The sequence below is a fragment of the Hyperolius riggenbachi genome, chromosome 9 (assembly GCF_040937935.1).
Source record: "Hyperolius riggenbachi isolate aHypRig1 chromosome 9, aHypRig1.pri, whole genome shotgun sequence".
Taxonomy (NCBI): Eukaryota; Metazoa; Chordata; class Amphibia; order Anura; family Hyperoliidae; genus Hyperolius; species Hyperolius riggenbachi.
The window spans coordinates 258448347-258463573 of NC_090654.1; positions in this window are offsets into that span (position 1 = coordinate 258448347).

Consider the following 15227-nt stretch of genomic DNA (forward strand, 5'->3'; position numbering starts at 1 on the left):
ATATGTGCCCAGAGTAGGTAGCCAGGGGTATATGTGCCCAGAGTAGGTAGCCAGGGTAGGTATATGTGCCCAGAGTAGGTAGCCGGGGGTATATGCCCAGTATATGTAGGCAGGGGTATATGTGCCCAATATATGTAGGCAGTGGTATATGTGCCCAGAGTAGGTAGCCAGGTCAGGTGTCCCCTTCCCCAGCAGGAGGGGAGCAGTTCAGAGAAGAGGAAGAGCTGCTCTCCCTCCCTCGCTGTCCCCTCCAATGTCCGGGTGGCTGGCAGCGGCGGGCGGAACTTACCTCCGTCTCTCGCAGCGCCGGATGGATCTGCCGCTACTCGGTCTGGTCCAGACCAGAGCAGCGGCTGCGTCACCCGAACTTCCGGCCGGCGCTGGAGCGAGACGGAGGTGAGTTCCGCCCGCCGCTGCCATCCACCCGGACATTGGAGGGGACAGCGAGGGAGGGAGAGCATCTAAGGTGAGGGAAGGAGGGGGGAGATGGCCCCCCTTCCCCACCGTCCGCACAGCTCTCCCTCTTCTCTGCGCTGCTCCCCTCCGCCGCAAAAAAAAAAAGTAAACAAAAAAAAAAACCCAGCAGCTCAGCAATGTGGAAGGCGCCCTTGAGGACCAGGCGCCCCGGGGCACTTGTCCTACCCCGACCCCCCCTAGCTCCGCGCCTGTACCTGATCACGCACCTCCATTACTGTGCACCCATGCTATGCATTTGAGTGAACCTAACTTGTCTAATCTCCATGCTCCATCCAGTGACTGACTAAGCATTACCTGGTACTAATACTGTGCTGTGTGATCTGGTTTTCGTGTATTCCTGTATTGTCATATTGCTGTTTGTCACCCCTAAATATTGTCTGTAACCTAAACTAATGTCCAGCGCTGCGTAATATGTTGGCGCTTTATAAGTACAATAAATAATAAATAAATAAGTACCCTTGAACAAACCTATTGTATGCAGAGTAGGATCTTCCATCAGGCAACCTAGGCAGGTGCTTGGGGTCTAGTGGGTGTAAGGGGCGCACCTGCCACCTTCTCTGACCTCTCTCCACTTCAGCTTACCAAAAGGACCACAAGGGGGCCCCAAATCTACTACCTTGCCTAGGGGCCCCGTTACATCTTATTCCATCTCTGATTGTATGAAGCCCATGGTGGCTAGATTAACGTCTGATTGTCCTGGCGTTGCTTGATGACAAACACATTATTGATCCTTGTGGAAGTATATCTACTAAAACGTAATGTGAGAAAACGCGGAAAAGCCGCCGCGTGTGCTCAGAACAAGGCGGCTGATTCCGCGTCTAACGCGGCAGTTTGCATGCGTGGGCCTACATCTGCTAGTATGGCTGAACGTGGAGAAACCGCCACATGCCCTGATAGCGTGGCGGCTGGTTCCGCGTCCAGCGCGGCGGGTGGTACACAACACATGTCTGGTTTGGCTAGGACTGATAGCCCACACAGGTTCAGAAGCGCGCACCCTGAGAGGCAGAACTTTTATGACAGCCAGAACGGAGTCAGCTGACCAAGCCGGTCAGCTGACGATTCTACCAGTTCCCATTGGTCCAGCACTTAGGGGAGGCGCTGGAGAGCGCTGTGCTATATATACTGGGTGCTGGTCATTCACTGGTTGTCTGCCGTTGCGATCACTACGTGGAAGCACTCAGACCTTTTTGTCAGAACCTGTGTTACCATTCTGTTATACTTCAGACTAGTTCCAGGGTGTTGATGATCATGGACCTCACACCCAAGATTAGGGACTTGTGTTACCATTCTGTTATACTTCAGACTAGTTCCAGGGTGTTGATGATCACGGACTTCACACCCAAGATTAGGGACTTGTGTTACCATTCTGTTATATGTCAGACTAGTTCCAGGGTGTTGATGATCACGGAGCTCACACCCAAGACTAGGCATTGTTATTGTCTGTTGTGACTTTCTGCTTTCCTGACCTCTCTTCTGATCGCTGATTCGGTACTTCACTATATCTGATTCTCTGTTGCCAAACCCTGCGTGCCTTAGGATTACCGAGTCGGCCTCCTGTCTTTGTGCTTTATCTGTCCGTGTGTTGCCGACCTGGCTTGCCCGACCTCGAGAGCTATCTCCCCTGTTTAGAGATAGTTCACAGGTCAGTCAGTGACATCCTCCTATTGGTGTCACTCACGCTCTGGTCCTTCCTACTCCTAGCCTGATTCCTCCCTTCGGGAGATTCTCAGGCTACTGTTAGGTTCTTGTTCTCTAGTGCAGTATTCCTTACTGCCTTTGTACCTGTTCTCCAGGTATTGTCCTCAAAGTATTACTGTTGCACCAAACACTCATATCACTCAGGTGTCCAGAGGTTAGCAATATATCTGTATTTTTGGTGATGCTGCAGATCACCAATAATCAGATCCTCTCTGTGTTACACCGATCGTTACACGTAACTTTTAATAATATTATTTAAAAATTCTCATAGAGAGCATCAGTGACATATTAAGGTTGGATTGCACTATCCTCCCACCAAAACCGATCATTTTTATAATTTTTATATGTAAGATAAGAAAAAGTATTAGTCAAGGGATAGGATTGTAGGATCAAATAGATCTACCTGGATGGTGGAATCTAAAATACGATTTACAACAGTGCAATCCAACCCTGATATGTCACTGATGCTCTCTATGAGAATCTTTTAATAATACTAGCTGGCGTTGCCCGGGTTTGTATTTGGCTGATGTTGGCTCCATCCACTTTTTCTAACCCAAACAATTACCAAGTTTGTGAGCTTTGGGGTCTTTGGCATCAATAATTTGTATATTCCCATAGAAATTAAACAAATCAGATTGGCTGTTTGTGGATCCGCCCCTCTCCAGCATTTGAACCCCAGTCACCCAATAACCAACTGTAGCAGGTTTGAGGCATCTGCTATTAACAGTGTAAAAATTGCAGCAATTTAAATATTCCCCTTCAAAATCAGCAGGTGAATTATGATTGGCTATTATAGGTTACATCCACTTCCCTGAATATTAATCTCAGTCACCCAGTGACCATCTGGGCAAAGTTTGAGAACCCTGCCATTAACAGTATAAGAATGGCTGCAGTTTATATTTTCCCAGTGAAATTTGGTTTTGGCTCCGCCCACTTTTTGTAACCTTGACACACAGTCACTCAATTACCAAGTTTATGAGCTTTGGGGTCCTTGGCATCGATAATTTGCCTTTTCCCATTGAAATTAAACAAATCTGATTGGCTGCTTGTGCCCCACCCCCTTTTCAGAATTTAAATCCCAGTCTCCCAGTGACTGACTGTACCAGATTTGAGGCCTCTGCCATTAAGAAAGTAAGAATGGCAGCAACGTAAATATTCCCCATGAAAGTCAATAGGTGAATTTTGATTGGCTGCTGTAGGCTCCACCCCCTTTCCTGAATATTAATCCCAATCATCCAGTGACCAACTGTGTCAAGTTTGAGAACCCTGACAATAACAGAATGGCTGGAATCAATCTATTAAATCTGATTGGCTGTTTGTCGCTCCACCCCCTTTAGAGAATTTGGACCCCAGTCACCCAATGACTGACTGTATCAGGTTTGAGGCCTCTGCCATTAAGAGAGTAAGAATGGCAGCAATGTAAATATTCCCCTTGAAAATCAATAGGTGAAATTTGATTGGCTCTGGTAGGCTCCACCCACATTTCTGAATATTAATCCCAGTGACAAACTGTGTCACGTTTAAGAACCCTGCCATTAACAGTTTAAGAATGGCTGCAGTTTATATTTTCCCATGTAATTAATTTAGTTGTTGGCTCCGCCCACTTTTTCTAACCTTGATATACAGTCACTCAATTACCAAGTTTATGAGTTTGGAGGTCTCTGGTATCAATAATTTGCATATTCCCATTGAAATTAAACAAATCTGTTTGGCTGTTTGTGACTCCGCCCCCTTTCTGAATTTGAACCCCAGTCACCCAGTGACCAACTGTACCAGGTTTTAGGCATCTGCTATTAACAGTGTAAGAATGGCAGCAATTGAAATATTCCCCTTGAAAATCAGCGGGTGATTTTTTATTGGCTGCTGTAGGGTGCACCCATTGCCCTGAATATTAATCCCAGTCACCCAGGGACCAACTGGGCAAAGTTTGAGAATCCTGCCATTAAAAGTGTAAGAATGGCTGCAGTTTATATTTTTCCAGTGAAAGTTGTTGGCTCCACCCACTTTTTGTAACCTGGACACACAGTCATTCAATTACCAAGTTTGTGAAGTTTTGGGTTTCTGGCATAAAAAAATGTGAAAATGTGTGAATGGAAGCAGTTTATCCACCAAGAAAATCTTATTGGCTGTTTTTGGCTCCGCCCCTTTAGTGAATTTGAATCCCAGTCACCCAATGACCAACTGTACCAGGTTTGAAGCCTCTGCCATTAACGGTGTAAGAATGGCAGCAGTTTAAATATTCCACTTGAAAATCAAAAAGTAAATTTTGATTGGCTGTTTTATGCTCCGCTCACGTTTTCTGAATTTGTAACCTTGGTCATCAAGTGTCTAAGTGTGTGGACTCTGGCTTGATTACTTGATTACTGGGAGAATGGCAGACTTTTCCATTGACATGAATGGAGGAAATCTGATTTGCTGTTAGTAGCTCAGCCCAAATCGGTCTAGCCGTTTTCGAGTGATCGACACAACTCTCTCTCTCTCTCTCTCTCTCTCTCTCATTGTTCCAGTTTTTGCCATTGTTACCTGATTATCTCTAATCCATGCTAGATCTCTGTCCTCAGAAGAGACACATTTATTTTTTTAAATTGTTCTATTTGGCTGGTTAGGTTGCAAATAACCTTTTAGGAGCAGCTAGTTCCGACTTCCGAGGTCTCTCCACCTCGTTTCAATCTGGAGAGTGGTGGCAGCAAAATCCCTGATTTCCAGGGCAAAATCAATAATTTTTACCTATTGTATATGCAACCAAGATTGTATCATGTACAGGCATTTACTTTTCTCACAGTGCAATCTCCTTCAGAAGCACCTAGTGTATTGCATTTAGTTTAGGACTGTCTGATAATTGAGAGTTTTTGGGATTTAGTTTTGGAATGCATCTATAAGATTATTGTTAAAATACAGAGGGGCTGCAGCACACAACAGGAAAAACAGTGACAGGGGCTCTTGGTTATGCTTTAACGCGCTTAAGCTCACCAACTGCGCCAAAGTGTCCCCAATCTGGTGAGTCCTACTCTAACCATGCAATGGTAGTTTTTATCAGCAGTCTTGTGGGAACTAATCCAAAAACCCAAGAGTCAACTAAATGGGAGAAAAGGAAATTAAAATCACCTCACCTTTAACTAGCTACCAAATGAACTCTCTGAACATGTGCAATGCACTCATTTATATGCTTAACTGTGCTAGAGGTGGGCGTGGTTATGCACGCTCACAGGGGAAAATTATAATCAAATATCAAGAGGTGAGCAGCACAAACCAACTTTAATGCATGCAGCAGTGGAGACCCCAATCCCCACAAGAAATATATATAACATACAGAGGGGCTGCAGCACACAACAGGAAAAACAGTGACAGGGGCTCTTGGTTACGCTTTAACGCGTTTAAAGGAGTCATCAGGCAAAAAAAAATTAGTTTCACTTACCTGGGGCTTCTACCAGCCCCATGCAGCCATCCTGTGCCCTCGTAGTCACTTACTGCTGCTCTGGTCTCCCTCCGCCGATGCGCCGCTACCCGCCGCAATACAGGGCCCCCCCCGCATACCCCTTGCAAAGCCTGGCCAATTGCGCCAGGCTGGGCTATGGGGTGGATCGGGACTCCCTGTGACATCACGACGTCGATGACGTCACTCCGCTCATCGCCATGGCGATGGGGGAAGCCCTAAAGGAAATCCCGTTCAGAACAGGATTTCCGGATGGGCTTGATCACCGGTGTCGATCGGTGGGGTGGGAGGGACGCCGCAGGAAGGGGGGAATCATGTAGCTAGCGATAGGCTAGCTACATGATAAAAAAAAAAGGTAAAAAACCTCCTGCGGCCGTAAATCAATTGACTGCCAGGGAGGTTAATGATAAATGGCAGGGGCGTAACAATAGAGGTTGCAGAGGTTGCGACCGCATCTGGGCCCTTGGGCCAGAGGGGCCCCCGAAGGGCCCTCCCTCAACCACAGTATTAGCTCTCTATTGGTCCTATGCTTGCAATAACAACTTCTATAGATACTTTGAATAGTGGTAATCATTACCAAACTGTTCCCCATCCCCTTCTTCCACCTCTGACACTGTAGTTGCCATTGGCAGGTTTTGGTGCACCGTATCAATTGTTATGTATAGAGTGCTTGGGGGGCCCCAATGTTATACTGGCATCAGGGCCCACAGCTCCTTAGCTACGCCACTGATAAATGGGATAAATGGTTTATGTTCCAGAACTCGTCCGAGTATGACATTTTGATGAGGGTATAAGAGAGGAGTCTCTTTGGGGAAAATTTGGAATTGTGACTGTAGGGTGGGATAATGTCTCAGTTTTGTTGAATGTTGTTACATGAGATTTTTTATATGGATGATTGGAGTGGGAGGAGAGGAGATGAGGGGTTGTTTTTGTTTGATGTGTGGGGTTGTTTGGGGGGATTTTTGTTAATAGGGAATGTGGGAGAAAATGGAGAAAGCGGTGCTTTATGGTAAAATTGTTGATGGTATTTTTGCATTTTTTGTGGATGTGGCTCTTTTTCTTCCATTAAACTAAATTATATGAAAAAAGAAGCACCTAGTGGATGAGACCTGAATAGAAGCTGTGCCATAGTAAGATGGTGTTGGCGGGTGTCGTCACAGGGGGCACCCACTGTCTGTTAAACACAGGAGGACTACAGGGCCTTCCTCCTACATTGACCTGATGAAGGGGGAATGCCTGTGAAACGCTGTCTGACCCTACTTTCTGCAATAAACTTTTACATCTCAATCAAGTTATATTGGCTGCTCTGAAATCTATGGGAGAGGTAAGCCAACTATACAGGACTTTTTTAAAACCGGTCTTTAATTATTTTATACTCTTTTGGGTGCCTCCATCTACCAATGTGTGATGTTACCTCTGCTACTACCCTGCTTGCAATGTGTTATCACACAGTAGTACGCGTTCAGGGCACAATGCAGTGTTTGTGTCAGATCTGTACCTGATAGAAACACATCAGCAATTGCATGTATACCCGTCCCAGAGAGAAATCCAGGTGACCCTTGGCAAGATAGCATATTTGAGTCCCCCTGCGTGTCACCTGACCTTTTGGTGAAGTTAGAGCGAGGGCTCAGAATTGATGTTGGCCATGCCCACTGGACACCTGCCCAGCCTAAGGCCCCTTTTACACTTAAAGGGGAACTGAAGTAAGAGGTATATGGAGGCTGCCATATTTATTTCCTTTTAATCAATACCAGTTGCCTGGCAGCCCTGCTGGTCTATTTCTCTGCAGTAGTATCTGAATAACACCAGAAACAAGCATGCAGCTAGTCTTGTCAGATCTGACTTTAAAGGGATACTGTAGGGGGGTCGGGGGAAAATGAGCTGAACTTACCCGGGGCTTCTAATGGTCCCCCGCAGACATCCTGTGCCCGCGCAGCTGCTCACCGATGCTCCGGCCCCGCCTCCGGTTCACTTCTGGAATTTCTGACTTTAAAGTCAGAAAACCACTGTGCCTGCGTTGCCGTGTCCTCGATCCCGCTGATGTCATCAAGAGCGCACAGCGCAGGCCCAGTATGGTCTGTGTCTGCGCAGTACACTCCTGGTGACATCAGCAGGAGCGAGGACACAGCAACGCAGGCGCAGTGGTTTTCTGACTTTAAAGTCAGAAATTCCAGAAGTGAACCGGAGGCGGGGCCGGAGCATTGGGGAGTGGCTGCGCCAACACAGGATGTCTGCGGGGGACCATTAGAAGCCCCTGGTAAGTTCAGCTCATTTTCCCCCTACCCCCCTACAGTATCCCTTTAAAGTCTGAAACACCTGATCTGCAGCATGCTTGTTCAGGGGCTATGGCTAATAGTATTAGAGGCAGGTGATCAGCAGGGCTGCCAGTCAACTGGTATTGCTTAAAAGGAAATAAACATGGCAGCCTTCATATACCTCTCTCTTCAGTTCCCCTTTAATCAGTTGCTCTCAGTTATAACTGAAAGAAAACTGATTTTCAAAGTAATGCCCATGTTTTCCTATGACACAGTTCACACTTAACGCTATTTAACTGAAATCTTCTTCCCAATGCACTGCTATGGAAAAAACACATACCAACGCGCACTAATACTATACTTGGTATGCGTTAGTGTGCATACTAATGCACACTAACGCATACCAACTGATTAAGTGTAAACAGGGCCTTAGGCAACCAACTGGGAAGCTTTATGGATAATCCAAAACTAACACCCATTGTCATTTACATAGTAATAGGTCAATGAGATGAAATTTGCATCATGTTAACATCACACTGGCATCTCTATATAGTAAATATAGCAGTACTGAGATTTTTTGCAACTTTCTGTAGATAACAGACCAGCAACATATCTTTATTCAAAGTGCATCTTACTCCAGAAACAACAGAATACCCAAGCAGCTCGGGGTGACCCTGAACCACAAGGAAAGTACAGGGGACTAAAAGAGGCCGAAAAGCACTCCTACGAAAAAGCAACACTCCCTTTCCGCATTGTTCAGAAGTAAAATAAAAAATCCTGGAAATGGAGTTTATTATTTTCATCTTGACCGTAATTGTGTAGATGGAATGTGACCTTATTCACTTTCCCACAGGACCTAGAGACCATTGTACATGTGGACTTGTGTTGGTTCAGTCTACAGTGTTATTTGAAAACTCAATTTCTGGAGTAACGCTTAGTGTAATTTGCCTTCTTAAAACCATTTTTGGATGGTTTACTGATACCTGTGTACTCAGTAAAAACATTACATGATTTTCTGCTTCTGGGACCTCTCATGGTGGTTTATAGCTTTAGCATGAAAAAGTGTGGTCCTGGGGACAGGAAATGAGGGACAGCAATAAAAAGCAGCATTTACTTTGGATGTTCCCCTTCAAGAAAGGGATCGACTGTGCAGTACTGATCTCAAAATCAATCCCTTGATCGATCAGAAGCAGATCGAACATGTTGTAAATTATCAAACGACTGAAAATGTCCTGTCGTTCTGATGGGGAAATAGCATGGTGTGTATCAGCCCTAAGGACTCAGACCCAGTAGAGCATTTTTGATAGCGTTTTGGGATCGCTTTCAATTGCTAGCAATTTCCTACAACGCTTTGCCAATGTAAGTGGATGGTCCACTTGAGCGATTGTGATGAGGGAAATCGCAATCGCAGGACATGCAGCATTTTGTGAGCGTTTCTACTCTATTGGTTTGTATAGGAGCTGGGAAATCATTCCCAAAATCGCTTGCAAAGCGATACCACAAATCGCTAGCGATTGCAATAGCACTCTGCATTTTATAGTAGTTCCCAGCCCCTACTCTCATACAGAAGTTCGCAGTATATGCTCTTGTAAATATTATAATGGTCAGTAGATGGCAGCATTGCATTCAAAATACAAATTATAGGGACTCCAGGCCAGTAGCACAAAATGATGATTTCCTAGTAATGGGCAAGATCATTATTTTCCTTTTTTTAACGTGAATCTTAAAGTTAACCAGAGAGGATTAAAAGTAAAAGTTTTATACATACCTGGGGCTTCCTCCAGCCCCATCCGCAGGGATCACTCACTCGCTGCCAGGGCCGGGCCGAGGCATAGGCTGGAGAGGCTCCAGCCTCAGGGCGCAGTGTAGGAGGGGGCGCACAATTCATTCAGCTGTCATTCCCAATTGTGTTTGAAGCAGAAAGAAATAAGAAAAGGAGATACATGGAAGTGACTACAAGTCAGATAACTAGAGATTAAGGTGTTGGGGGCCCTGGGGTGCCTCTTAGTCTAATAGCAATCAGTGTGTGACGGCTGGGGTGGAGGGATGGAGGGGCGCACTTTGGTGTCTCAGCCTTGGGTGCTGGAGGACCTTGTCCCACCTCTGCTCGCTGCTGTCCTCAGCCTTCTCCTGCTACGGTACCGGGTCCTATAGCTTTGGCCAGTCTGCGCAAGAGAAGTGCACTCCCTCTGTCTCTCTCCGGCGGAGAATAGTACTGCGCAGGTGTAGTACCTCCCAGCCGCAGCAGAGAGTCGGAGAGAGCACTGCGCATTTTCAGGCCGCCCGCCGTTACGGGACCCGGTACCGGAGCTGTAGAAGGCTTAGGCCGGCGGTGTGGCAGCGATCCGAGCGATCCCCAGTAGGGACTAGATTGTAGCCCCTCTTTGGGACTTCATTAGAGCTGCCCCCTTCCTGTGGAACTCTCTCCCACTGCCCATCAGGCTTGCCCCTGCTTCAACACCTTCAAAAAAACACTCAAAACTCACCTCTTCAAGGAGGCCTACCCCACCTCGACACTGCCCTAACTCTCTCTGGCAAGAACCTCGTGATGCACCCCTCTTCCTTTCGTGTCACCACCCCTTCCTCTAGATTGTAAGCCTTTAGTAGGGACCTCTCCCCTACTAAATAAAGGGTGCACTTTATTGTGCACCCTACCCAGAATAATGTGATCTTGTATTATTGGGACTACCACTCCAGCAGTGGCGTAGCTAAGGAGCTGTGGGCCCTGATGCAAGTTTTACCATGGGGCCCCCCAAGCACTCTGTACAAAACAATTGATACGGCGCACCAAAACCTGCCAATGGCAACTACAGTGTCAGAGGTGCAAGAAGGGGATGGGGAACAGTTTGTTAATGGTTACCACTATTCAAGGTATCTATAGAAGTGATTATTGTGAGCACAGGACCAATAGAGAGCTAATACTGTCGTTGAGGGAGGGCCCTTCGGGGCCCCTTTGGCCCAAGGGCCCCGATGCGGTCGCAACCTCTGCAACCCCTATTGCTAAGCTCCTGCACTCCAGTGTATGATCTGGCATTGTATTACTTCCTGTATTGTCAATAAGTGTTGAATCAGGATGATCCTATTTATTGGCTAACTTAAAGATATATAAAAGTAAGCTTTCGGCTTTTGAGCCTTCGTCAGGCTGAATCCTGTATGTTTACATGACAGCTATACATGCAACATCAAAGGGGATACATGGATTTTTTTTAGGAAACGTAAATATTTATTTATTTTTTGTATTTATAAAGTGCCAACATATTACGCACTGCTGGACATTAGTTTAGGTTACAGACAATATTTTGATGCCTTCACAAAACATCCAATTCCAAACAGGGTCAGAGGTTGTTAGGTGATATATTACAAACAGATAAGACTATTTGTTTACTAAATTCTCACACAACTGAGACTCTGCCTGGTACACAGTCATGTAAATTCCTAGGTCAAGAGTTACCGTATTTTTCGGACTATAAGACGCTCCGGACTATAAGACGCACCCAGGTTTAGAGGACAAAAACCAGGAAAAAACTAAACCTGTTGCGTCTATGGTTCAGGGGCGTCTTGTAGATGTTCTTCCTTGGGTGCCCTCCTCCTGTCCCCTTGGTGTCCTCCTAATGTCCCCTTTATGTCCCCCTTTGTATCCTCCTAATGTCCTCTTTATGTCCCCTTTGTGTCCTCCAAATTCCCCCCTTTATGGCATCAATATGTCCCCCTTTGTGTTCTCCATATGTCCCCCTTTATAGCATCAATATGTCCCCCTTTGTGTTCTCCATATGTCCCCCTTTATAGCATCAATATGTCCCCCTTTGTATTCTCCATATGTCCCCCTTTATAGCTTCAATATGTCCCCCTTTGTGTTCTCCATATGTTCTACTTTATGGCATATCTATCTATCTATCTATCTATCTATCTATCTATCTATCTATCTATCTATAATATATACTGTATGTGTTCTCCATATGCCCCCTCTTTGTGTTCTCCATATGTCCGTCTTCATGTCCCCCTGTGTGTCCTCTATATGTCTCTCTTTATGTCCTCCATATTTCCCCCTCTGTATCCTTTCGATTACCCCCTCCCCCCGCCTTCCTGATGTCCCCCTCTGCCTTATATCCTACTGCATAAATGTAATTAGCGGCAGTGGCAGACGCTGTCACTCACCTCATCGCTGGATCCTGCGGTGATGAGCTTCTGACCTCCTCCTGTCGGCGGTGTTGTCCTCTGAGTGTCCAGTGTCCTGATGGATTCCACCTCTGAAGATTACAATCAGCAGCAGCCCCGGGCAGCACATACCTCATCCTTGGAGCCCGCGTGGTCAGCCGCTCTATCACACGCCTTCCCTCTAGTGCCGGTCGCGTCTGTAATGACACCTACAGACGCGACCAGGAAGTGCCGGCACTAGAGTGAAGGCGTGTGATAGAGCGGCTGACCACGCGGGCTCCAAGGATGAGGTATGTGCTGCCCGGGGCTGCTGCTGATTGTAATCTTCAGAGGGGGAATCCATCAGGACACTGGACACTCAGAGGACAACACCGAGGACCAGAGGGGACCAGAAGCTCATTACCGCGGGCTCCAGCGATGAGGTGAGTGACAGCGGCTGCCACTGCCGCTAATTACATTTATGCAGGGAAAGTTCAGGAAGCCCCCAGGGAGTGCAAGGAGTCCCCGACATTGCGGCAAGTCCACGGTTCATATCCGCGGGCGATCATTAAGTCGGGAACTCCCTGCCTTTGGACTATAAGACGCAGGGACCTTTTCTCCCTACTTTTGGGAGAGAAAAAGTGCTTCTTATAGTCCGAAAAATACGGTAGCTGGAAGAATAAATGCAGTTGGTCTGGGCTGAAAAAGAATTAAACATTAAATATCATCATCAACCTCATACCAATTTAAGAAATGGGTATCCTTGTTCAATATTTCATCTATAGATGTGAATCAATGTGTACATATTGTCTCTGCTATCAGTCTCTCATTTTGTGATGTAAAGCTACCCTGCGGGGCAGTATCCCAAATTAAGCTGTGTCCATGGGAATGAAAGTGTGTGGGAACTGGGAGTTTGGATTTGGTACCGTTAATAGTGCACCTGTGTCCTGTCATACGTTTACGCAGTCTGTCCAGTTTCTCCCACGTAAGTTCCTTTGGAGCATTTTGCACACATGATCAGATATACCAGATTGGTGGAACCACATAAAAAGGTTCCTTTTGCCCTGTATTCCTGTTGTGTACCTGGTATTGATATCCTGTCAGTGGAGTAGATGTGTCTGCAGGCTTCACACTTTTTGTGTTGGCAAGGCGATGTTCAGTTCTGTTGCGGCCTATTCAAAGAAAGAACTCCTGGCAATCATCTGTTTAAGATTGGGTAGCTGTCGATATGCCAGGAGAGGAGGTTCAGAAAATATCTTTCTCAGTCCGGTTCCCAAAGCTGCAGGCAGCGCATAGGCAAACACAGGGGGGATTACAGCTGCCCAGAATCCCCCCATCAGACCAGGGGCCGTGCAGTGTCTGGGGACAGGCACAAGTTGAGAGATACCAGAATACCTGCAGGTATCCTGCAGCACACAGCACTGCCCCCTTTCTTTCCCTGCTACAGTTGACTTTGGATGTAGCAGCAGTGTGTGTACAGAGCATGGAGCAGCAGTGTGTACCGAGCATGGAGCAGCAGTGTGTGCAGAGCATGGGACAGCAGCGTGTGTACAGAGCATGGAGCAGCAACGTGTGTACAGAGCATGGAGCAGCAGCGTGTGTACAGAGCATGGAGCAGCAGTGTGTGTACAGAGCATGGAGCAGCAGCATGTGTACAGAGCATGAAGCAGCAGTGTGTGTACAGAGCATGAAGCAACAGCGTGTGTACAGAGCATGGAGCCGCAGCATGTGTACAGAGCATGGAGCAGCAGCGTGTGTACAGAGCATGGAGCAGCAGTGTGTGTACAGAGCATGAAGCAGCAGTGTGTGTACAGAGCATGGAGCAGCAGTGTGTGTACAGAGCATGGGACAGCAGTGTGTGTACAGAGCATGGAGCAGCAGCGTGTGTACAGAGCGTGGAGCAGCACCGTGTGTACAGAGCATGGCGCAGCCGTGTGTGTACAGAGCATGGAGCAGCAGTGTGTGTACAGAGCATGGAGCAGCAGCATGTATAGAGAGCATTGAGCAGCAGCGTATGTACAGAGCATGGAGCAGCAGTGTGTGTACAGAGCATAGGACAGCAGTGTGTGTACAGAGCATAGAGCAGCAGCGTATGTACATAGCATGGAGCAGGAGTGTGTGTACAGAACATTAAGCAGCGCGGGGGAACATAAGGTATGAGCACAGCCCTGTGCCCTGCTTTATAAATGCTTCACTTTCCCCTTCATTAGCAAAGTCGGCTGTCCTCATTATTATCTGTATCCAAACTGCTCCTGATCGATCCCGTTGTCGATCGGGAGCAGATCGGACATGTCGGAAATAATTGTCAGATCCTGTCAATCGGAACAGGAAATTGCATTATGTGTACCCAGCATAATGTTCTTCTATATTATTATACTGTATTGTGGGTGGCTGAGGAAGACCTTTCAGGAATCCCCCCCCCCCCTTGAAAATCCTGGGTTTGCCCCTGCAGCGGAGGACGGCGGCATGGGAGCGATCGGAGCGGAGGGGGCTGGAGGAAGCCCCAGGTATGTATACAATCTTTTTTTAATTTTACAGCTCTGTGTCCCTTTAAGATTTCCAGATGTGGGTTGTAGGTGACACCCATTGGGACATGGCCCTCTTCTTGGTTTTGTTTATATTTCAGGAGCTGAGCCCTAGTAGGGATGACATCAGCTTTCCTGATTTGGGTCTCAATCATAAGAGGACTGTATCCTTGGTTGATGAAAGTTTTCTGAAGGTAATCCAAGTGTTTGTCTCTGTCAGAGCAGATCCGGTTGCATCTTATGTCCTGGCTGTAGATTATGGAGTTCTTTATGTGCTTGTTGTGACAACTGTCATACCTGAGGTCTATTGGTACTTGAATTGTGTATATTATTGCTTATTACCTGTATTGTGCTGTTAGTCATCCCTGTTATCATTGTATGTGATCCTATGTATTGTACAGCACTGCGTAATATGTTGGCGCTATATAAATCCAATAAATAATAATAACCCTATAAATGATTGATGATATCTGTTATGAATTAAAAAATCCACAAGGTGGCAGTAGGATGACGTTAAAGTTTGTGATTTGTAAAACTGCCACTTGGTATTTCCTTTTCGCACTAACAAGTCTCCGCTCTCATGTGTACAATACAGTGTTTGTAAGGAATATTGTAATATTTACACAGCTGCCACCAAACAGCAAAATAGACAAATCAGAATACCTTTTTTCCCAACATGCAATATTGTATTCTCCAAAAACTCCA